The sequence below is a fragment of the Silene latifolia genome, chromosome 5 (assembly GCF_048544455.1).
Source record: "Silene latifolia isolate original U9 population chromosome 5, ASM4854445v1, whole genome shotgun sequence".
In the NCBI taxonomy this organism is placed as follows: Eukaryota; Viridiplantae; Streptophyta; class Magnoliopsida; order Caryophyllales; family Caryophyllaceae; genus Silene; species Silene latifolia.
In genome coordinates, this window is record NC_133530.1 from 31,762,605 (window position 1) to 31,785,952 (window position 23,348).

Sequence of the window (23,348 nt, forward strand, 5' to 3'; positions counted from 1 at the left end):
GTAAAATCAAATTTCCCTTGTAAATCTTTGCATCCTTATCGGGTCTCCACTGACTTCCCAACTCCGCCTCAGTCATACCCAACAACTCCGACACGCCAAGGATCAGATGTGCCATATCAGCATCAGGTATGCTACAAGGAAATCCATCAATCTTGATCCCAAGAATCTCTTGCACATCATGTAATAATATCGTCATCTCACCCCATGGCATGTGGAAAGTGTTGGTGTCTGGCTGCCACCTCTCAATAAAAGCACACAACAATGGCATGTTCAAATGTTTATGCATGATGTTGGGCAAATGATTAATCCCCGAATCCTTAACTAACTTCGAAGCTGGCCCCAACAATTTCCATGAACGAAGCTCGGCCAAAGATCGCTCTCTAGTATATTTAGTCAACAAACGCTGCAACTGAGGCTGACTCCACAAAAGGTAAGATATGTGTCCACCAAAACTTGGAATCAAATCCGGTACTAATGGTCCTCCCGGTGCTGGCCCTGTCAATATCCAACTAGTATCTTTCCCTCTAGCCCTTACTTTCCTCCACGGCTCAGGAATCGAAGTGCTAGACCCCTCACCATAGAGCTCAAATCTACCATGGATCCCCCGCCTAACACGTAAAGCAGAAGTAGCCTCCACATTTCCCGCCTCCTGATTTCCCGGCACCTCATTTTCCATCACCTCATTTCCTGCCTCTTCATCCTCCTCTTCCTCCTCTTCCTCATTTTCCGACCCCTCATAATTTCTTATCTCATCCTCAAGCTCTCTCTTATATTGCTCTTACTCGCCACCTTCATAAAAATCTGTCTCAGAAGGCATAGAAACTTCTTTCGAACCAAAACTAGTACTACCCATCTTGAAAGTAATTTTTTTCCGGCGAGCTGAAGCATGAAGTTTGTTTCGACGTTCATCACCATCGACCACCTGCATTAACGAACAATTTAGTTACGTAAAATTACAAATATAATGCTAATTTAAACGTAATATTATAAAAAAAATATAAAACTAATTCAAATGTAATATTACAAATAAACTAATTCAAACGTAAATATAAAAATAAAAAACGTAATATTCGAAGTAAATATAGAAAAAAAAAAGCGCATTAAAAAAAAATTTCAAAAACGTAATTTACGAAGTAAAAATTGAAAAAAAAAATTAAACGGATTAAAAAAAAGGTCCATTCGTGTGAAATACACGAAACTGACCTGGTCCATTCGTGTGAAATACACGAAAATGGCCTGGCCCATTCGTGTGAAATACACGAAACACCCCAGGTCCATTCATGTAAATCACACGAAAATACCCAGGTCCATTCGTGTGATTTACACGAAATAGCCCAGGCAGTTTCGTGTATTTAACACGAAATTGCCCAGGTGGTTTCGTGTATTTCACACGAATGGACCACCTCGTACCCAGATTATTCGCAATTCGTCGTTTTTTTTTTGTTTTTTTTTTCCGCTTTCAATCATACGCGACAAATCACAAACAAACAACCTAAATTTGGCTCTATTCATCACAAATCTATACCTAAATCAACCTATACAAAAATCTATACTAACCAAACAAATTTAATTGGGTTACAAAACAAACTTAAAAAACATACCTTCTTCTAGTTTGGGAGGAATGAAGGAGAAATCCGTTTGAAGTTTGAAGTGATTTGTTCTTCGTTGTTATTGAAACGGTTTTTAAAATTTGAATTTGAAAAAAAAAGGGTGTGATGATGTTGTGTTGCTGGGTTGTTGTGTTGTTGTGAGGAGTGAGGTTTTTTTTTGAATTTTTTTTTTTTTTTTTGAAGCGGTTTTTAATAAAATACGAAACTCGAGAAGAAATAATATACAAACAACTTTGTGCTTATTTATTATTCAAGGGCAAAAAAAGTTATCTTTAGGGGCGATATGAGTAAAGTTAAGGGCGATCTTTAGCAAACCCGTTTTATAAAGATATTTTATCATGATTATATTTTTGTATTCACACATATCAAATGTCTCACTGATTTGCCAAATGTTTTTACATAAGCATCTAGCCTTGTTATTGAAAATATCAGAAGAAAAAAATCAATAAATTAACAATTATATATAGGCTCGATTTGAGCTCGAGCTCGTGTGAAAGCACGCGAGCTTGATAACGAGCACATTTTTTCCAAGTTAGGATAAGCTCAAATCACGGCTTGAGGTCGAGTTTTGGTTCTTAAGCAGAAGCCGAGCAAGCCCAAGTCCAAGCCCGGGCTCGGCTCGTCTCGTTAACACCCTAGTTGCAGCAATCAATGAACCGTTTCATATAATTATAGTTCACTTCGTATCATTTTGGATTGGGTCATTTACAAGTCAAGTGGTTTTGGGCCAGGTCACCCCAAGTAGGTCAACATTCTCATTCAGTCAATCAACGAATCGGGTCGGGGTCAGGTTGGATCAATTTTAGTTACAGGTCATAATCGGGTAAGACAGTTTCATCACTTTCAGATCTCAAGTAAGCCTTATCGGATCACAAGGCGGATTTCTCTCCGTCCATCATCGAAGAGATTGTCAACCACGCCGTTGTATGAATTAAAAGTTATTGATTTTTGTGACGGCCGCATTAAGAAGTCAAATAGCTTGATGAAGGCTTTTTACAAGAAGCAATACCTAGACATGATTAACAAATTGATATCCATGCATTCAGATTGAAGCTAAATGTACCAAAAAAAAGTACGCCGTTGGTCTGTATGTATCAATAGATCAAAAATAAATATCAACAGCTAGCGCATACAAATCTGCAAGGAAAATAATTACCCTTGGAGCTGGAAACACACACTCCCTCCATTCCGGACCGTTCGGTTAAATTTTATACGGTTGATAACGGGAACGTATGAAATTCAACTGAACGGAGGAAGTATTAAACATCATGCAACCTTTGACATTCAACCACTCTAGAAATGACTTTATTTGGCATTTTCGGCCACTCTATAAACGAGTTTAGTCTTCCATTGTTCAAAGTACTCCGACCTTGGTCGAGTACGAGTACCAGTACGACTATGGCTGAAGGTATTAGTGGCGCCACAGGAGCTAAAAATGCATAAATTAGTAAGATGTTATGTGATTTTTCCTATGTTGTTATATACGTACTAGAGTACTAAGTTAAGGTCCCATATTTAAGAACTTTTGGTTAGCAAAAATCGATAATCTTAACCATTTTTTGAAAGATCGGAGTAACACTCCTCCCTATATAAGCATGCGTTGTTGTTGATGTTCCAGTAAGCAAAACAACACAAACAACTTGGGCACTCTAACAAACAAAAGAGTTAGAAAACTAGCAATGGCGTCTGTGAAATTACTTTTGTTTTTGGCTGTAGCCATTGCGCTAATAATGTGTTCAGTGAGCTCTGTCGAAGAATAGGTGTTAGTGGCCGAAGGGGGGTGCCACAAAAGTGTGCATTTTGGTTGATAGGACTAATCGAATGTAATTTTCATCGTGTTAGAAAACATTAAAAAGGAGGCAGTTATCTGCCTATCGGCGGAATCAGGACATGTTGTTGTCACTATTAACGTCCTCTGGTCCTCTACTATATTATTGCTCTCAACATCCCAAATTGTTTTATGCTAGTCTGTTTGTACTTGGTTCCAGTTTGAATTTGCTATCAATGTAGCCAACTGTTTCTGTCAAGATACAGCTCACCCATGAATGATAAAAGGCACATGTGAGTATCCACATCGGAAAAAGAGGAGAGAGTTGTCTATCATATAAACCAAGGAGTTACTCCACCCATTGCCAATTGGTTTTGGGATGGAACCTCCTTGGACTTATAAGTCGGACTATCTCTCCTCCATACGGGTACGGCCCAGACCCGATAACAGAACTTATCATGGTATCAGAGCCCATGGTCAAAAAAAAAACTAAAACAATGATCTGGGCATGAAAAATAGAAAAAGAAAAACTGGGCTTGAAAAATTGCAGTTGGACAAAAGACTTAAAAAAAGATCCAATCTGCCGGAATAAGGATCTCACATGTGAGGGGGAGTGTCAAGATAAGCTCACCCATATATATATATGTAGGTCATTGATATATATATATATGTTTCCTAACAAATTTAATTTTGTAGGTCATTGATATATTTGGAATTAAGTGCACATTCAGTAGAAGAAATTTAATCTACTTGCCAACAACAATATTTGTCAGTCTCAAATCCTTTATATGTTGATATTCAAGTATTTTGCGTTCTTTAAGTTGTTTTGTTTCTAAAATTGCCTTCTTGTGACTTGTAGAGTCTTGATCGAGAAAAGAACCCTGAAATTTGGGGTACACACATAAAAGACAGTTACACTCCACCTGCTGGTAGCCATATCGACAAGGTCAGATATTTGTGAATCCTGGACCTTATATGTGAATCCTGGACCTTATTTCGTGAATCCTGGAACTTGTTTTGTGAATCCTGGACCTTATTTTGTGAGTCCTGGACCTTATTTTGTGAATCTTATTTGTGAATCATGGACCATAATTCGTGAATCCTGGACCTTGTTTTGTGAATCCTGGACCTTATTTTGTGAACTCCTTGACCTTAGTTTTGTGACCTTGTTTTGTGAATCCTTGACCTTGTTTTGTGAATCCTTGACCTTATTTTGTGAATCCTGGACCTTATTTTGTGAATCTTGGAGATTATTTTGTGAACTTATTTATGAATCCTGGAACATAATTCGTGAATCCTGGATCTTGTTTTGTGAATCCTGGACCTTATTTTGTTAACTCCTTGAACTTAGTTTGTGACCTTGTTTTGTGAATCCTTGACCTTGTTTTTTGAATCCTTGACCTTATTTTGTGAATCCTTGACCTTGTTTTGTGAATCCTGGACCTTATTTTGTGAATCTTGGAGATTATTTTGTGAACTTATTTGTGAATCCTGGAACATAATTCGTGAATCCTGGACCTTGTTTTGTGAATCCTGGACCTTGTTTTGTGAATCCTGGAGTTTATTTTGTGAACTCCTTGAACTTAGTTTGTGACCTTGTTTTGTGAATCCTTGACCTTGTTTTGTGAATCCTTGACCTTATTTTGTGAATCCTGGACATTTACTATCTCAGGTTTTTATCCCTTTCCATAGTAACACAGAGCTGCAGCATTGGTGGGCTTGTGTCTGTGATATAAAGCATGGAAAAAATTTCATCCTTGACTCATGCGTGGCTGTTAATGTGGATCCTGACAACAAGCATGCCAAAGAGATTGTATGATTTTTTTTTCCCAAATTATTGTTATTGCCTTTTCTTTTAAAAGTATATTCCAAAATATATTTTGATCTTGTTATTGCCTTTTCTTTTTCGGTACATCATGTTTCAAATATTTTGCCGAGTCATATAAATCTTTGGAGTTCATGCACACGAACGAATATGTCAATCTCAAAGTCCCTCAACAAACAACAAGGTATGTAAGCATGTATATTTTTCCTTTTGTTAACAGATCAATAGTTATTATTTTGAGCCATTTACTGTTTTTTTTGTCTAGTTATGATTGTGGAGTTTTTCTGTTGAAGTGGTTGAGTGCCTTGGATGATAGTTTATGGACCAAAAGTGAATATTTTCAGGTAAGTTCATTAGCATACGAAAATAAGGCTTATCTTGTGAACCCCAGACATTGTGCAGTGAATCTCAGAGCTTTTTTGGTGAAACTTGGTCATTATAAGTGGTTTAAAATCAGCAAGGTCTGAGATTCACTGAACAAGCTCTGAGATTCCCTGAACAAGGTTTGAGAATCACAAAACAAGGTTTGATATTCTCCAAATAAAGATAGGTTCGTTGTCTATATACTTCATTAATATATGTTTCTCTTGGCAGAATTTGACACAATATCGAAAATCGATCGTATTGGAACTACTTAGATGGGATAAAAAATACTACAAAGGTACACTTCATTGTCTTAAAAATGATGTGAAGTTCATTTCTTCATAACTTTGGCAAATTTTTCGTAAATAAGTCGATTGTACTTGTTTTTGGTTGTATAGGTGTTTAATTAAGGAAGACAATTGTCCGTGAAGTCATAATATGCAAAAGTGGGTCGAGGCTCCTGTAAAGATTGTTGCCTACATCAACTCTTGTAAAGATATTTTGATAGTTGTAAAGTCGTAATAATTTTTCAGGGTCACTTATGTGATTTATGTAGCTAATTTGACATTGACATTGACATTGAGTTGAGCAAAAATGGTTCGAGGCAAGATATTTCAACTCTTGTAAAGATATTTGATAGTTGTAAAGATTGTTGCCTTCATCAACTCTTGTAAAGATATTTTGATAGTTGTAAAGTAGATGATTTTAAACCACGACCAAGTTTGACATTGACATTGTCAATGAGTTGAGCAAAACGTCTGAGATTCACAAGATAAGGTCTGAGATTCACAATATAAGGTCTGAGATTCACAAATTTAACAGCAAAATAGATGATTTTAAACCACGACCAAGTTTCACAGAACAAGCCCTAAGATTCACTGAACAAGGTCTGAGATTCACAATATAAGGTCTGAGACCAAGTGTCACAGAACAAGCCCTAAGATTCACTTAACAAGGTCTGAGATTCACAATATAAGGTCTGAGACCAAGTGTCACAGAACAAGCCCTAAGATTCACTGAACAAGGTCTGAGATTCACAAGATAAGGTCTGAGATTCACAAAATAAGGTCTGAGATTCACAAAATAAGGTCTGAGATTCGCAAATTTAACAGCAAAATAGATGATTTTAAACCACAACCAAGTTTCACAGAACAAGCCCTAAGATTCACTGAACAAGGTCTGAAATGATAAAAACGCTTGATGCTAGATTCAGAACCAAGTTTCACAATTTTACGTTCCAGTTTCATAAAATAAGGTTCAGGATTCACAACGTTGACAAAAATAAAACGAGCTTAAAACTTGTCTTCTTCAATCGTCTTCCTCTTCTTCCTCATTACATCATTCTTCATTCTCAAGCTATTCCTCTTCTTCCTCTTCTTCCGATGTGTCTCCCTATGTGAAGAATCAAACCTTTATTAGATACTTTTTTTTAGAAAAAAAAAAATTAGTAGACAATAGTAGTTGCGTTTTCAAGCAACACTAAAATGGAAAGACAAGAGTAGAATTATACATACTTAATTCTCAGGAGGATGCTCTGCAAACTCATTTGGACAATTTCTTTTATCATGGTGTGACATGCGTTTACACTTAGCACACAACCTTTTGGGTTTTTTTGCCTTCATAATTGCCTTATTTTTGCTGCTCACCATCCTTTTACCACTACCTTTGTTTCTAGAGACTTTAGGTGGTAAGATCTTGATATCTTTTGGAGCCTTACAATTGAGAAGGGCCTCCAATTCTTGTTCTTTGGTCAAAGGCTTTGGGTTTGGCTCCAACTTCTCTCGGAATTCTTTTATTAGCTTGGCAAACTCTCTCATATCTGACTCTTCTTCTTTTCTTTTAAGCATACCAACAGTTGCGTAAATCTCAGACCACACCCGAGACATTCCAGACTTACTATTACCAGTAAGATCATTGTTTTCCAGTAGATTTCCATTCAAATCATAAACCGGGTTTCTGAGTGCATTCTTACTCCACCTACGCAAAATGTATTTCTCAGGAATTTCCTTAAACTTTCCCGAGCAAATCCAAATGATGTGGTTGCATAAGATACCTTTCCTTTCAAACAATTTACATGCACAACGGACATCCATTGTTCTCCGATTGTACTCAACTGCATATCTCTTTCGCTTGTTCGCGTCCTCAACAATTGAAACTTCAAAGTTAGTTACTGGATCTGGTGGGGTGTATCCACAAACACTACACGCATTTACCGAAAATTTAACCTCCTCTTGGAAATCAAAGAACACTTCATGTGTATAGACCTTCACTGCAAGGGCCTCCCAGTTTGACCCGAATAGGGTTTCAGGCATTGAGTTGTGGCTCTGTGCTTCAAGAAGCTTTAGATTGTGCCTTTGTTGGTCCATGGCACTCTCAAATCTCATCCAAAATTCTACAAGAGTCCCATATTTATTTTCAAATCTCTTGAAGAAGCTATTCGAACTCTCTGATCTTTGTGTGGTTTTTAAAATGTTGCCCATCGGGACATTCTTGAAATAAGCGGGTATCCACTGATCTCGTTCCACAAACTTGTCAGCCAACCATTTATTCTCCTCTAACGAAAACTCGCTAATGACTTTAGCCCAATTCTCTTCAAATTCTTCAGGCTCCAAGTCCTCGCTCCAGACAACATTGTTCAGACGACTTAAGAAATCAGTCTCTTTGCAAATTGTGCTCCCAACCTTGTCTGTTACTTTCTTCATAATGTGCCACATGCAAAAGCGATGTCTTGCTTTTTTGAACACGGCTGCAAGTCACAAAATCCACATTATCTATTGTCAGAGATCTTTTGTCACAAATCAAGCTCTAACATTCACAAAACAAGGTCTCAGATTCACAAGATAAGAGAAATAACAATATAGGCAATTTCAACAACTTATGACCAAGTTTAAGAATATTAGCTTTGTGTGTCATATAACAAGCCCAAAGATTCACTGAACAAAGTCTGAGATTTACAAGATAAGGTATGAGATTCACAAAATTAAGAGCAAAATAGATGATTTTAAACCACGACCAAGTTTCACATAACAAGCCCTGAGATTCACTAAACAAGGTCTGAGATTCACAAGATAACGTCTGAGATTCACAAAATTAAGAGGAAAATAGATGATTTTAAACCACGACCAAGTTTCACATAACAAGCCCTAAGATTCACTGAACAAGGTCTGACATTCACAAGATAAGGTCTGAGATTCACAAAATTAAGAGACTGATAGATGATTTTAAACCACGACCAAGTTTCACATAACAAGCCCAAAGATTCACTGAACAAGGTCTGAGCTTCACAAAATAAGGTTTGAGATTCACAAAATTAAGAGTAAAATAGATGATTTTAAACCACAACCAAGTTTCACATAACAAGCCCAAAGATTCACTGAACAAGGTCTGAGATTCACAAGATAAGGTCTGAGATTCTCAAGATAAGGTCTGAGATTCACAAAACAAGGTCTCAGATCACAAGATAAGAGAAATAACAAAATAGGCAATTTCAACAATTTATGACCAAGTTTAAGAATATTAGCTTTGTGTTTTACAAATCAAGATCTAACTTTCACAAAACACGCTCTATGATTCACAAATTAAACTTCAAGATTCACCAAATAAATAACCAGTTTCACAAAAGTAAGATATTCCAAACACACCTGGAACTGCATTTATTATTCCGGTATCTTGGTCACTGATGATGTAATTGGGTTCTTTGCCACCCATTGCTTTCAGGAACTGCTGAAATGCCCAAATAAACGAGTCATCGTCTTCATGATCTAAAAGCACGCATCCAAATGTTATTGACTTTTTGTGATTGTCAATGCCAATGAAAGGTGCAAATTTCATGTTATATTTGTTCGTTCCATAGGTTGGATCGAATGAAATATCATCACCAAACAATGCGTAACATCCGATGGAATCGCATTTGTCCAAAAAATTCTTGTCAAGGCACCTTTGTCAAAGATCTCTTTCATATGAAAATACCAACCCTTTTGTTTCTCGGAGGGTTTCTAAACGAGAGATGAACATATGTCCATCCTTGCCACTAAGTAGACACTTTACTTCCCTTTGGAAATTCTTGAACTGCGTAAGGGTAGCTCCAACATTTTCGAAACCCTCTGCTTGTTCCTTGCATAATTTGTATGTTAAAATAGCCCCGACATTCAATCTCGAATTTTGTATAATCAATTGCTTATGATATTCGTTCAGTTGATTTATATTAAGAGCAAGTTTCTCAAATTCCCTATTTTTGACTGGCGTCACTGGGTGATTGTGACCCTCACGGAATTGTTCAATTTTGTACATCTTTTCATGGTACATGAATTTTATCATTGCTTCACAACACCACCTTTTAATTTTAGTTATTCTTGTACCACTTTGCTTATTGGAACTCTCAGCTTCCACCGCACCGCAACTCCACCCTTTTTCGTCTTTGGTTTTAGCAGTTTTGTTTTTCTATTTGCACTTATTGCACCAGCTTTTGTTTTGTCACCAGTTTCAACAGTTGTTGTTTTTGCATCAGCTTTTGGAGGACGATTTTTCCTGTTATTAAAACCTTGACGATGACAAACCATGCATTTTGTTCGAATAGTACCATCTTTAAACCTCTTAGTTGAAGACTTCCTTGCTTCAAACCCACAAGCAATAGCATAAATTTTATAGAACAACATTGTCGACTCTAAGTCCACAAATGTTTTGCCAAGCACGGGTGTAAACTTCTCTTCAATCCTAGTTATCTATTGCTCAGTGTCACCCGGTGTGTAAGTTACCAAAGTAGTAGGTGTGGAAATAGTTGGCATTGTAGGGGTTGTTAAGACAGCAGTAGAACCCTCACCATCCTGACGAGAACCAACATTAGAGCAAGGAACCTCACCACAACCGACACGAGGCGTCACACTACACTGTGAGTTATTGTTGACATTTGAATCAATACCTAAGAAGATAAAAGGTTCACAAAGTCACATCTCACATTCACAAAACAAGGTTTAAGATTCACTAAATAAGGTCTGTGATTCACAAATAAAGTCTGAGGATATTATCTGAGTAAGGAAGAGAGCAGAATAGGTCATTCCTCTAAAGGGTTCACAAAAAGAGCTCTAGGATTCACAAATACAATGACTGAGATTCACAAGTTCACTTTTTGGTTCAGATTATTAGTTCAGTGTTTAATCTTACCCAGGTTGTATATATTAGTTATTAAGTTTCACAAAATAACCTTCTAGTTTCACAAACTAGGGTCGCTGATTCACACAATAACAAATAAATAAATTGCATCAGTAACGTTTAACAACAGAGATTCACAAAATAAGGCCCAAGATTCACTAAATAAAGGATGAGATTCACCAAATAAAGTCCGAGATTCACTAAATAAAGTATCAGATTATTAGTTCAAATAATTAAAAAAAATTTGGTGAAGATTATGAATTCACTTTTAAGAAAAGGTCAGGTTGTATGTATGAGGATATTTTGTTGATTTGTTAATAACACTTCCATTCCCAAGAAAAGGACATTGAACAATCAAGCATTCAATCAAAAAATTTAATATATGGGTAATGTGAACAGGCACTGTTGACAGTTGTGTCAAATACCAGGCCTATAAATATCTAATTTCTGAAACATAATAGTATATACCAATAACCTCTCTTCTTTCTTCTGTAAAACATTTCAAAAATCCCTATTGCACACAATGTCTCATTTATTTGTATTTCCCTATACTTGTGTTTTGGCGAATGTTCCAGGTTATATGGATAAAAAAGGGAAGTATGTTTGTCCTGACCTCTCTAAATTGCGATTGTTTAATGAGCCAAGGTTATGAGATAGAGTCTTTGGTGCCTGTTATCTGCAGGCGGACTTGTCATTTTATGGGATTAGTACTAATTCAATTTGGCACAAATGACAATGGCTGCAAACAAATGCTTTTAAGTTGCGGGAGAAGTTCGAGCAATTTGGGCGTACTAGATCTGAATGGCTGGCTACCTATTCCCGAGTTCAGGGGCCCTTTCTATGGGTAGCATCAAGGCTTGATTCAAAATATTTTAACTACACTCCAGTATGTAGAAGAGTCCCATATTCATCTAAACATGCAGGAAGATCACTCGCTGATGCAGATGAATGCTGCACCTATAGCTATATCAATATTGCTCTATGTGCATTGCCTCGAACAAATAGGGGTGATTGATAAACTAAACAAATATCATATCTTGCTTAATTTTTCAGCTTTTCATTTTATTTTATTTTTGAATGTTGTTGTTTAGTTAATTCGAAAGCCATGAACCTGTGAAATTTTATGTGATGAAAAATTACAAGATTTTTAGGTTTTCTGAATATTATGTTTTAATTAATTATCACACTATCATCATTTGCTAAGATTCACTGAGTAAGGTCTGAGATTCACAAAATAAGGTCTAAGATTCACTAAACTAGGTCTGAGATTCACAAAATAAGTAAAAGAGTAGAAAAGGTGATTCTAACCACTTATGATAAGTTTCACAAAACAAGCTCTAAGATTCACTAAACTAGGTCTGAGATTCACAAAATAAGGTCTGAGATTCACCAAACAACAAAATCCACTCAATTGATAACTCTTACAGTAACAATTCAACCAACTCTTACAGTCACACAATTAGGTTCTAAGATTCACAAAATCAACTCAATTCATAAACTAAACCTTGCAAAAAAACTGAGATACAATATCCATCCATATATTGCATAATAATCGAGCAGAAATTTTGATAAATGCAAATTGAATCATAAAACATGAGATTTTACAAAAATTACATAAAAAACGATATACTTGATTCAATAACACTATTATCATCAGTCATTGTGATATCTACAATCTCCATAGCAATTAGAGCTGCAAAATCGTCAAAAACAATTTAGTAAGTAATACGAAATCCACGAACAATCTCCATAGCATAGCAATTGAGAAAAAGAAAATCGCTCAAAATATTGGTCAAATTCGAACGTTTTATTTACAAAATCGTTCAATTTGATCAAATTCGAACCTGATATCATCAATTTATGAGTGAATTGACAGAATTGTATGAATATACTCAATTTTGATGAAAATTATGAAATTACCTGAAAATTATTCGATTTTTCTTCTGAAATTACTTGAATCAACGTTGTTGAATGTTGTTTTGATGAAATCCACGAACAATCGATGAACAAATTGATGAGCTCGCTTGCTGAAGAATTTCCGTTGAACGACGAGTTTGCTTGATGAAGAATTTTCAGGAAAAAATTTTGTTTGTTATATTTTAGAGAGATATTGTGTGATTGGGCTATTATATGATATAATATTTTAGTGAGAGAAAGTATTTTGGGCTAAATGAAAAGATTTGAAATGACCCCTAAATTTTCAAAATTTCCAATGAATAATAGGAAGTTAGTCCATATAATGAAGGATTAATGAAGGAATTTGGTGAGGCTAGGCCGCCTCGCCATAATTAACTACCTCACCTCATTAATTCGCCTCTCTCTCTCTCTCTCTCTCTCTCTCTATATATATATATATATATATATATATATATATATATATATATATATATATATATATATATATATATATATATATATATAGAGAGAGAGAGAGAAAAGGGTTCTTATAAGGCCTTGATACCATATAAGGCCCTAAGTCCTTATAAGAACCCTTGGATGGAAGGGATGGAGGGATGAGATTGTATCTAAATGAAAGGCTACAATTTCATCTCAGCTAATTATCTTCCTTAATCACTCTCACTCCCTTAAACACTCAGCCTATCCTAACCTCCTCTCATTATCCCACCCACCTACTCTCTCTCTATATCTCATTTCTCTCTAAAATTACCAACCAAAAAAAACCAAAAAAAAAACCCTCTCTATACCTCACCGCCGCACCACACACCTCCCTCCCTCCCTCCCTCCCTCCCTCCACCGGACCCACAACAACCCACAACCGCACTCCTCCCCTGCTCTCCCTTTTTTTTTTTCTCCTCATCACCTACGCCCACCACCAGCCACAACCTTCACCACAACCACAACCCCGACTACACCACCCGACCACAACCACAACCCCGACTACACCACCCGACCACAACCACAAACCCGACTACACCATCCGACCACAACCACACTCCTTCCTCTTGCCAACCCACGACCACCATTCCCCGACCCCTCTGCCGCCTCCCTACTCCTCTCCTCCTTGCCGCCACCATTCACGCCTCACCCTCAACCCTCCTTACCCACGACAAAAACGCACGACCCTCAACCCTCAACCCGCCTCACCCTCAACCCTCCTTGTTATTTTTTCAGATTTGCGTTTTTGTTCTTTTTGTTATTTTCGATTTGGTTATTTTTGTTATTTTTTCAGATTTGCGTTTTGTTCTTTTTGTTATTTCCGTTTTGGTTATTTTTGTTCTTCATTTTTTGGTTATTTTTGTTATTTTTTTATTTGGTTATTTTTTATTTTTGTTATTCATTTTTGTTCTTCTTTTTGTTCTTCATTTTTTTGTTCTTTTTGTTATTTTTTTATTTGGTTATTAATTTTTTGTTGGTTATACACTTAAAACATTAAAGTTATACTATTTATGACTAAAGTTATACACTTAAAACATTAAAGTTATACTTTTTTGTTATTGTTATTTGGTTTTTAATTTTTGTTGGTTATTGTTATTTGGTTTTTAAATTTTTGTTGGTTATTAATTTTTTGTTGGTTATTGATGGTTGTTATTTAATTTTTTTTCAGATTTAATATTTGTTGATTAATTACGATTTTTCATATTTATTTGGTTTTTATAAAAGTTATACTATTTACGACTAAAGTTATACACTTCAAACATTAAAGTTATACTATTTACGACTAAAGTTATACACTTAAAACATTAAAGTTATACATTTTATGACTAAAGTTATACACTTTTTACATTAAAGTTACACTATTAACATCTAAAGTTATACATTGTATAAATTGAAGTTATACAACCATTCAAGTTTGTTTTGTTGGTTTTTTTGTTTGGTTTGGTTTTGGTTTTTTTTGTTATTTGATTTTCTTTTTTGTTATTTGTTTTTTTTTTCATTATTGGTTAATTTTTTATTATTGTTATTGAAGTTTTTTTATTGTACTTTTTTGACTTATTGGTTTTTTTAATATCATCTTCTTATGTGTTGTTTCAAATTTGAATTTATAGTTCTAAAGTTATACAAATTTGGACTAAAGTTATACAAAAAATGACTGAAGTTATACAAATAAGGATTAAAGTTATACAGAAAATTGGACTAAAGTTATACAAAAATGAACCAAAGTTATACAAAAATGAACCAAAGTTATACAAAAATGGACTAAAGTTATACAAAAATGAACCAAAGTTATACAAAAATTGGACTAAAGTTATACAAAAATGAACCAAAGTTATACAAAAATGAACCAATGTTATACAAAAATGGACTAAAGTTATACAAAAATGAACCAAAGTTATACAAAAATAGACCAAAGTTATACAAAAAAAGACGAAAGTTATACAAAAATTGGACTAAAGTTATACAAAAAATTGGACCAAAGTTATAAAAAAAATTGGACTAAAGTTATACAAAAATGAACCAAAGTTATACAAAAACGAACCAAAGTTATACAAAAATGAACCAAAGTTATACAAAAATGGACTAAAGTTATACAAAAAATTGGACTAAAGTTATACAAAAATGAACCAAAGTTATACAAAAATGAACCAAAGTTATACAAAAATAGACCAAAGTTATACAAAAATGAACCAAAGTTATACAAAAAATGGACCAAAGTTATACAAAGAATTGGACTAAAGTTATACAAAAATGAACCAAAGTTATACAAAAATGAACCAAAGTTATACAAATATGGACTAAAGTTAGTCCATATTTGTATAACTTTAATCCATATTTGTATAACTTTAGTCCATTTTTGTATAACTTTGGTTCATTTTTTTATAACTTTGGTTCATTTTTGTATAACTTTAGTCCAATTTTTTGTATAACTTTAGTCCAATTTTTGTATAGCTTTAGTCTTTTTTTGTATAACTTTGGTCTATTTTTGTATAACTTTGGTTCATGTTTGTATAACTTTAGTCCATTTTCGTATAACTTTTGTTCATTTTTGTATAACTTTGGTCCATTTTTGTATAACTTTAGTCCTTATTTGTATAACTTTAGCCCATATTTGTATAACTTTAATCCATATTTGTATAACTTTGGTCCATTTTTGTATAACTTTGGTCCATTTTTGTATAACTTTGATTCATTTTTGTATAACTTTGGTTCATTTTTGTATAACTTTAGTCCAATTTTTTGTATAACTTTAGTCCAATTTTTGTATAACTTTGGTCTATTTTTGTATAACTTTGGTTCATTTTTGTATAACTTTAGTCCATTTTTGTCTTAGATGAAAAAAAAGTATCTCACAAAAAAAAATGAGATTTAAAACACGAAATCTTAAAAAAAACGTATAACAAGAAGAGATTTATGAAAATGAATAAAAAATGAGAACTAACAAAATAAAAGACAACTAAAATAAAATAAAAGACAAAAAAAATAATGAATGGAAAAAACAACTCAAAACATACAAATTAACACAAAACGAAAAAAAAAAACCGAGTTGAAAAAAAAAAAAACCGAGTCAGCGGCGGTGGGGCGGCGGCGTGGGTGGTGGGTGGTTAGTTGGTGTCGGGTGGGGTGGTGGTGGGTGGTGGTGAATGAAGATGAGAGGAGTGGGTGATTTATTTGGGTTTTGGTTTTTTGGGATTTTGGGGTTTTTTTTAGAGAAGAGAGAAAAGTGAGATGTAGAGAGAGGAGGAGGAATTGTGATAATGAGATGATGAATGATTAGTGTGGTTGTTTTATTGAATTGATGAGTTAATTAGAGAAAAGGTGGAGGGATTAATTTGTAGCCACATATTGACATCAAATCCTAGCCTTCCATTGCCTTGATCCAATGGCCCTTAGAAGGACTTATGGACTCAAATATATAAGTGGCCTTAGTTGATCCTTCCTCTATATATATATATATATATATATATATATATATATATATATATATATATAAACTGGGTTGAAACGTTGTGGATGCGCCACGTGTCAACCCAAATTTTTAAATACACGTATTAATTACAAATTTGAATTAAATACAAACATAATAAATGTTGTATAAATCTCAGCAAAATATTAATTATAGTTTAATAAATTTTATTATAAAATTATATTAAATAATTACGGTGATTTGATTCTAAATTTACTAAAAAGTTATTTTGATACAAATTCTAAAATGTAAATAATTACGTTCATTGTGAAAAATGCTTTCAATTGAGTATTGTTCCGGGTGTAATTCCAGAGCAGTTACTTGTTACCACCCGTGCTTGTAGAATGACGTCCTTGATTGAATCCTCCTTTCGGTCTCCTGAAACAATGAACAAACTGAGGGCTCGGCTTTGGCCGAGCGTACTCACTCCGACGCTCAAGTCAGTGGACTTAAAGAGATAAGTTGTTGTTACTTGGCGAAGTATATTTTGTAGAGAGATAAGGAAGATATTACCAGATGAATAGTGATTCTTAGGTTAAATTGTGGATCCTTTCCTCAATGAGGGTTGAGCAGTATTTATAGACTTTCACCTTTTGTCACGTAGTGGCCAAGTGGCCAAGTGGCTAGCAGGTGGAAAGACTGATCTACCCTCGGCCGAGGGACCCATGGCAGGCCGGCGGGCCCTGTTGACTCGCCGCCGAGGGGTCTTGGATATGAGTTCGCGGATGTGTGCCTCGGGCGCTAGTTGTCCCAGCCGAGACCCAAGAGACAGCCGACAGTGCTGCGCATTAAAGGGCCGTCTAAGTCGTTGACTTGCTTGTGGATATCTTTGACCTTGCTCAATATGTTGACTCGGTCAGCGGGTGCAGAATATGCCCCATCAATTTGCCCCCAGCGTAGTATATGCCGTGGTATGGGCTCCGATGTGTGTTGAGCGTATATTCTGCGCATGTAAAAATTTTCTTTCCCGGCTTCTTCTACCTCGGCTTGGTTCTGCTTAGGCCGTACCATATCCCCCCTCCACATGGATGTGTAAAGGGCATCCGATGTGGAAAAGAGAGTGACGCTGGCCGAGACCAGGGTTGAGAGTGTCGGTTGTTTTTGATTGCCCCCGGCCGGTGCTACCTAGCTTGGTTGATCATGTGGCCGGCGGAGAACAGATACTTAGGAATTTGTTGAGGAAGATGAATAGGCAAAGAGATATGAAGGGGCGTGTTGAAGACGCTTGGTAACTGTTGCGTTGATTGACGTTCAACTGTTGCAACGATTGACATTCCGTGGTTGCATGTCTGACACGTGTCTGTTCGCTGATTGGTTGACGTTTCATGGGCTGTGCCCTGATTGGTCCTTCTTCATGGGCTTTCCTCTATAAATAGGGCAGTTAGTCCCTGAAATTGGGCACCAATTTCATTTTGTCTAAAATTTTCTTCTCTCTAAACTTTCGAGGGCTTCTTTCTCTTCTAATCTTCAGAGTCGTTACTTCGGCTAGTGCTTTTCTTCAAGGTAAACAAACAAACTTTTCTCAATCTCTTATTTTGTTAAGTAATTGTTGCTACCATGTCTGCTGCTGACGCCGGGCCTAGTACTTCTGCGCCGGGGGGTTCCCCGTCGCGTCTTGATGAGGAGGAGATACTAGACGCCATCCCGATAAGGTCTGGGGGCCCTAGGTCTCCTTCTCCCGAAGTTGATCCAAAAGCTTTGGAGGATTGGGAGGATGATGATGATGATGATGATGATGATGACGGTGATGATGACGGTGATGATGCTGAAAGGGCTCATCCTAATGAGGGGAGGCAGTACGTCATGGATCACGGCGGCGCCTGTAAGGTCGGCCCTGACCGTGTTTGGACCCATAAGTTCGCCAGTTGTTCCGGCGAAACACTTTTCGAGGGCCATTTCTACTTCGGCAGGGGATACAAAATTGTTATCCCTGAGGAGGGTCGAGCCGTCTGTTGCCCTCCCCCCGGCCGCATCGGCGTATATCCCGGCACTGGAGTACGGGCTCCGGTTTCCGCTGAATGAATACGTTATGGCCATCATTAGAGCCATGAACGTCGCCGTGGCCCAACTGCACCCGTTGGCCATTAGGACTATAGTCGGCTTCGTGTGGCTCTGCCTCTTCAAGGGGGAGGTCCCGACGGTTAATTTATTCCGTCGGCTTCATCACCTTCGGCCGTCGTTTCCTGGTCGCGTTGGGTGGTATAGCGTGCAGACGGAGCCGGGTTACGTCTCCGTTGATAAGCTTTCCTCCTGCAAGGACTGGAAAGAGCGGTGGGTGTACGTTGAGGTGCCGGATGACTATCCGCTGCCCCGGTCCTTCCAGCACCAAGTTAATTTGCGGTGCGAGAGTAAGGCAGAGCATGACAAATGGGTCACCCGGAGTAAGCTTAAGATGGACGCCAGCAAGGTCCCTCTTAATGCGGATGAGAAGCTAGCGATGAGGCTGTTTAAGGCGGAGAAGAATGGGGTGCCGAAGAGATGGATTCCTCCGACGCAGATCATTCTTCAGGATGAGCTGCTCTGCCACGTCGGCCTCATACCGGCCCTAGCACAGGGTGAGTGGGGTCGGTGTGAGGCCCATCTCTGCTCTCAATGTTTCTGGTTTTTTGAATTTTGATTCATTTCTTTCACTTAACTCTTGTTTCGTTTCCTTTGCAGACCATTTTGGCCCGGACCTGTCTGAGGATATCCTCCGGAGAATGGGGCTTGCCAAGGACAAGACAGTCGTTGATTTGCATCCAAAGGCCCTGGCTCGTGATCGCAGAACGTCGCCGAATGATCTCATGGATCAGCAGCTGAAGGGCTTAAATGTGGCGGCGGCCCAGGCAAAGGTTGCTGGTAACATGCCGCGCCGAACGCGGAAGACAAAGTCTTCGGCGGCGACGGCGTCGACATCAGTTCCACCTCCCATCCCTTCAGTCCAGAAAGAGACGGTGGAGGTCGTTGATATTACCGCCGAGGAGATGGTCACCTTGGCAGTGGAAACCCCTCTCTTCCGTAAGAGGAAAGAGCCTACCGCTGCCGCTAATGCTTCTGCTTCTACTGCTGCTACTGCTGCCGGCAAGGAAATGCGTCCTCCGACCAAGAAGGCCAAGCATGGTACAGATCTATCCTGTGGCTCAGACTTAACCGGTTCATTAGGCGTTCCTGATGACAGGCTCTCCGGTATGTCCATGTATGTTGACACGGATGCTTTGATTGAATTTTTTGTAGATCAACCGCCGTCGTCTACCGGGCACACTGTTGAACGGCGTGCTGAGAAGAAAACTGCGCAGGCAAGTGGTCAAGATGCCACCGTCGTCACCTCCTTCCCTCAGCCTACCCCCATCCAGGTTAGGTCGGAGGGCCTAAGCTTGGCCAGGATGCTGTCGAAATGGGCCGATACGGCCGGTGCTCTTATTGTGGAGCAAGAGAAGGCCATTGCTGAAGCTGCCCCACAGCTCGAGCGGCTCAGGCTCGAACTCGATGCTGCAAACAAGGAAGCGGAGAGGGCCAAGGCCGAGGTCAAGAGGCGATCCGCGAGAGAAAAAACTTAGGGAGGACGCTGAAAAGGCAGTCCTCGCTGAGAGAGCCAAGGCCGAGGCTGCGGCGGCTGAAGCTGCTAAGCTGCTGGGGGAGCGTGACCACCTTCAGAAAGTCGCCGACTTTAATGCCAAGCAGAGGGAAGAGTGGAGGTCCAGGTTTCAGGCCCAGGGGAAGGTGGTCCGGAATAAGGACGCTATCATCGCCCAGAGGGTGGAGGACATTGAGATGCTCCAACGCGAGATTCTTCCCAACATGTGTGCCCAATACCGGGACCTGGCCGAGGAAGCCGCCAGGGAAGTGATTGGGGAGCTCTTTCCTCTTGATGGCTTCTTTCCGTGGCCAAAATTTGACGAGATGCTTGATGACAAGCTTGAAGCCAAGGAGAAGGCCGCGGAGGAGAAGGCCAAAGAGGAGGCCAGGGTGAAGAAGGAGGAAGAGGTGGCCGCGGAGAAGGCAGCCCTCGCTGAGAAGGCTAAGGCGGCCAAGGAGGCGGCTGAGAGACTGAAGGCAGCTGAGGCTGCTGAGGCTGAAGCTTCCAAGACGGCTTCTGGGTCGCCTACCAAGGATGATGCTGCTAACGTCGGCGATGGCGAGCAACGAGCGGAACAGCATAGGGAGACGGGCGGTTGTCACCAGGTTCCCCCGGCATCTCGGATAGCTTCAGCTGTTCGGGGGCCAATTATTAAGCCTTTCCTCCCTGCCATCTTTTGGCGCTTAAATGATATGTCTGTAACCTTTTGCTCTTTTTTTTTCCTTGTTTCTTGTAAACTTTGGTAGGTTGTGTTTTGGCTTATCCCTATGGGGACGACCGTCGTCTGTATTCTCCTCACTTGTAATCTGTTAACATTTTTAATAAGAGTTTGCTTATTTTGCCTCTGGCTTGGCCGAGGTCTTTTCTTGTCTTCGTCTGAGTTGTCTTCTTACGTTATTAATTGAGCGCTTCTTTTGTTTCTACCTCGGCCTGGCCGAAGCAGTTTAGAATGCGTATCTCAACTGTGTTTAACGTTCTTTTTAAACATGTTGGCATGTTGGTCACTTCCTCTTTCACTCTCGGTCTGGCCGAGGCGTCAGATTTGCGATTCCCAACCGCCGCTGTGAACATGTTAGCGTATCGACCGTTGTGTCCCCTGCCAGGCCTTCGGTTGGCCGAGGCGGCTAGAGGTTACGGCGCGACAGCGTTCGTATCTGTAGACATATTGATCGCTTCCTCTGCCAGGCCTTCGGTTGGCCGAGGCGGCTAGAATTGCGTCTCAACTGTACTTATACGTTCCTAAGGCATGTTGGTCGCTTTCGCGAGTATCAACTGCGCTGGTAGTGACTGCCGTAGCGTCTACTTCTTGGGGTGGCTGCCCGGCTTGGGCCGTGGCGTCTACCTCGATATGACTACGGAGGGGATAAACACTTTGATGGAAAACTTGGATGATTCTTCATTAGATATAAACGTGCGTCGGGGTGCCAACAATTGCTTTGGACACCTCCGCCGCTATACAAAGTATTTCCTTAGATTGTCAGTGTTCCAATGGCTCATCAAAGGCACACCCTCCATGTCTGTCAGCCGGTATGTACCCGGCCTCATTTCTTCAACCACTTTGTAAGGACCCTCCCAGTTGGTCGTCAATTTACCATGAATGTTTCCTTTGTTGGTGGCGGCCGACTTCCTTAGGACTAGATCTCCTACTTTCAAATCCCTCTTGTGGGCTCTCCGGTTGTAGGCTCTTCTCATTCGGTTTTGGTATACTGCCAAGTTGAGGCGTGCTGTATCTCGGCTTTCTTCGACCAGGTCTAGGGAGGTTCTTAAACCTTCCTCATTTTCAACCGGGTTAAAGGTGGCCGTTCTAAATGTCGGCACCGTTGCTTCAATTGGCAGGACTGCTTCGGACCCGTAGACTAAGTGGAATGGACTGTACCCCGTTGCTTCTTTCTCCGTGGTTCGTAGGGACCACATGACGACGGGTAGTTCATCGGCCCATCTTCCCTTTAGGTCTTCAACTGTCTTCTTCAAACCGTTGAGGATTGTCTTATTGGTCGCCTCACTTTGTCCCGTTTGCTCTCGTGGGTGGCGGACGGAGGAGTATGCAAATTTGATACCAAGTTCTTCCAACCAGTTCATTATTGTGTCACTCCAAAACTCTCGGCCGTGGTCAAATACCATGACTTGGGGTAACCCAAAACGAGTTATGACATTTTCCCAGTTACCTTTCTTACGGCCGCCGTCGTCTTCGCAGTACCGCTGACTTCAACCCATTTGGTGAAGTAGTCAACGGCGACAATCAAGAACTTTCTTCCGCCGGATGCCGTCGGAAATGGCCCTAGTAGATCCATCCCCACTGTGCAAAAGGAAGGGGACTAAGTACCGGCTGCAGTCTCGGGAAGGTGCATGTATCACCGGAGCATGCATTTGACAGTTGTTGCACTTTTTAGTTTTGGCTCTGGAATCCGTAAGCATGGTGGGCCAGAAGTAGCCGGCTCGGAGAGCTTTGTGGGCTAGTGTTCTTGCCCCCATGTGATGGCCGCAGATGCCTTCGTGAATTTCTGTCAGAATTAGCTCCGCGTCGGCTGGGCCGACATATTTCAGAGTGGCCTTATCACGGACCTCTGTACAATTCCCTTCAAATACCAAGTACCTTGCTGCGATCCTTTTTATCTTCTGCGAGAGACTGCGGTCCTCTGGTAATTCATTTGTCAATTTGTATTTCATTATCGGAGTCATCCACGTCGTCTCGGTCTCTATGTTGCCCACCATGCCGACGGTCTCAGTAATGCTCTTGGCATTCCTGATGTCCACCAGCACGGTTCGGCCGACATTCTTGATGGTTGAGCTGGCAAGCTTTGAGAGAGCGTCGGCTCGGTTGTTCTCAGACCTGGGAATGCATTGTATCTGAAAAGATTTCAACTTAGAAGTGTCAGCTTTTACCCTTTCCAGGTATCTTACCATCCCGTCGTCTCGAGTCTCGTACTCTCCTCTGATTTGATTAGCCACTAAAAGTGAATCTGTTTTCAAAATGATGTGCTCCGCCCCGGCGGCCCTAGCTAGCTCGACTTCGGTTATCACCGCCTCGTATTCGGATTCGTTGTTTGAGGCCGAGAAGGTAAATTTCAAGGCATACTCAAACTCGTCCCCATTTGGGCTGATGATAAGGATGCCGACTCCTGAGCTGTTCGCCGTGGAGGATCCGTCGGTGTATACTTCCCATACTCCGGGGTGTGATTCTTCTTGGTAAGTGCACTCGGCAAGGAAGTCTGCAA

The 23,348-nt window shown here is 39.3% G+C and overlaps 1 long non-coding RNA gene across 1 annotated transcript in view; it reads left to right on the plus strand.

Moving 5' to 3' along the window:
* The first annotated feature begins 2,928 nt into the window (after positions 1 to 2,928).
* Positions 2,929 to 23,348, plus strand: part of LOC141657193 (uncharacterized) — a 30,567-nt gene continuing 10,147 nt past the window's right edge. Inside the window, exon 1 of the long non-coding RNA XR_012548672.1 lies at positions 2,929 to 3,018. This is a non-coding gene — a long non-coding RNA (uncharacterized LOC141657193). The remainder of the gene's footprint in view (positions 3,019 to 23,348) is intronic.